Consider the following 1,990-nt stretch of genomic DNA (forward strand, 5'->3'; position numbering starts at 1 on the left):
GAAGGCAACTTCTATTTTGCTTGTAACTGGACTGATTTGAGGAGTTGTCAGTCGGCATTAATTAAAAGATGGGAGAGGAAACAAAGATCTGTTGGTGAATGACCGTGAGATCCATCAGTGCATTTCTTTTCTTTGTAACAGTAGCAGAACTCTGCCAGTTTGACCTTACCAGAGAGGAGTCCTGGGGACAAACCCACCGCATGCAGAAGTCTTCACGGGAATCTTCAGTTTTGCTTTGAAGCATATGGAATATATTTAGTTTTAAAACGTCTGATGAAGACTGAGGCAAACCTGGCTTTGTAGCTGGGACCAGGGTCGTGCTTGGTGGGACGATGCGCGGGTGCCATAAGTGGCTGTTAGCAGTGAGGAGAGTTCAGAGAGCACATCCACTTCTAGGCTAGATGCTTAGAATTACAGCACTTGTGTAAATGAGTGATTTTTTTTTTTTTTAAAAAGGTTCTCTGTATTGTCTTTAGGACAGTATTTGAACTATAGATTAATATGCAGTTGCAAAGCAGACCTAGAAAGATCTCCAAGTTCTTAAGGAACTGATGGAGCCGTTTTATTAAGCTAGTGTTTCTGAGATGACCCCTGCTTTGGTAGTGTAAAGACAGAGATATCTATCAATGAAATGAAAAGATACTTAAATGAGTGAAGGGTTGTATCGGAGACAGTGCTCGCTAAATGAAATTACCATAACAATAAAAAGGAACATTTAAGCTCAGAGGTCCTTCCTCTTTTAACAATTATTGAAACGCACATTTTGAGTGTAGCTGCTTATAGGAAGGAGAAATCATAAATGGTGTGCCTTGCTGCAAGGACCCTGCAAACCCAAGAGCCAGCTAGAGGGTGCTGCTGGGGGCGAGCGCCTGTCGCAGTATCCCACATTCTCACTCACTGCCCTGTGGCCGGCGAGTTTGTCGCAAGCCACCTGGGATGAACTCTGTGAACATAAAGCAGCGGGTGATAGTAGGAGCACAGAGGCCAGCAGGCTAAAAAAATACCTCCCAGATGGCAAGCTTAGGTGCAACTTGATGACATCAGGTGGAATGTAGATTGCATCCAGGTCTGAAGCAGGTAGAAGTTACCTAGGATACTGCTCCTGTAAGGGTTGTGATTAGGAAATAAGATTTTCTGCATCTAGGATTGTCGCATTTAATCTTATCCTTGTTAAATTTGGGCTGATGTATTGTTTTGGCCAACAGAGTATTTTTATTGGTATGGCCCCCCAGTGATTATTAGCCGTAACAAAATTATACATATGGCATGATTAAATTCCTGAAGAGCAGAAACTAGCATTCAGTAGTCGAGGAAGGCTTCCTTTCTGCCTGTAGCAAATACATAAGAGGATTTTCTTCAGAATATGATTCATTAAAATGTCTGTACTAATGAGTACAAAAGGAAAAAATAAAGCTACAGCAAGAGTCCCAAGTGTGCCTCTCGTTACCAGACGAGTAATCATCAGAGGTACGGGAGCTTCATTACAGTCCACATAGGGGTTTGAATTTATGAACTGCTGAAAGCTGTTCTGGCAAAAGATTGCAGGTGATTAAAACCTGTAAAGTTAATGGAGATGGGTAACATATCAAATTTTCCTTGTTCTTCACCCACTGCCTGGGAAGGGAGAATCATGGGATTCTGGTTTGGATGGCTTTGGAATGCGGTGATGAGCACCCGTGTAAACCAGTAGCTGTATGTGCGGTGAAGGCAGCAGGGCTTGTGGCCACGCTTGGAGAGCGAACTTACAGCATCCATGCAGGAAAGTGGAGCGTGTCTGTCCGAAAGCGCTCTCCACCCCTCACCCGGGGCCAGCTCTGAGGACTGTTGTGTTGTACTGGTAAAGGAGACTGATGGAGTTCCACACAGAGGGCTAGAAATGGGTAGACAGCTTTTCAGTGTTGCACTGATCACCTCTCCAGCGACTGTCGTTCCAGTGCGGATGGTGCTTGCGTAGGTCGTGGAAGTGCTCCTGGCCTGGAGCACCCGTCCA

General features: G+C 44.7%; 1 protein-coding gene across 1 annotated transcript in view; it reads left to right on the forward strand.

The window, feature by feature from the left end:
* CRK (v-crk avian sarcoma virus CT10 oncogene homolog) overlaps positions 1-1,990 on the forward strand; it is a 9,592-nt gene that overhangs the window by 5,998 nt on the left and 1,604 nt on the right. The window lies entirely within an intron of this gene.

Source organism: Eurypyga helias, unplaced genomic scaffold, assembly GCF_000690775.1.
Source record: "Eurypyga helias isolate BGI_N326 unplaced genomic scaffold, ASM69077v1 scaffold8166, whole genome shotgun sequence".
Taxonomy (NCBI): domain Eukaryota; kingdom Metazoa; phylum Chordata; class Aves; order Eurypygiformes; family Eurypygidae; genus Eurypyga; species Eurypyga helias.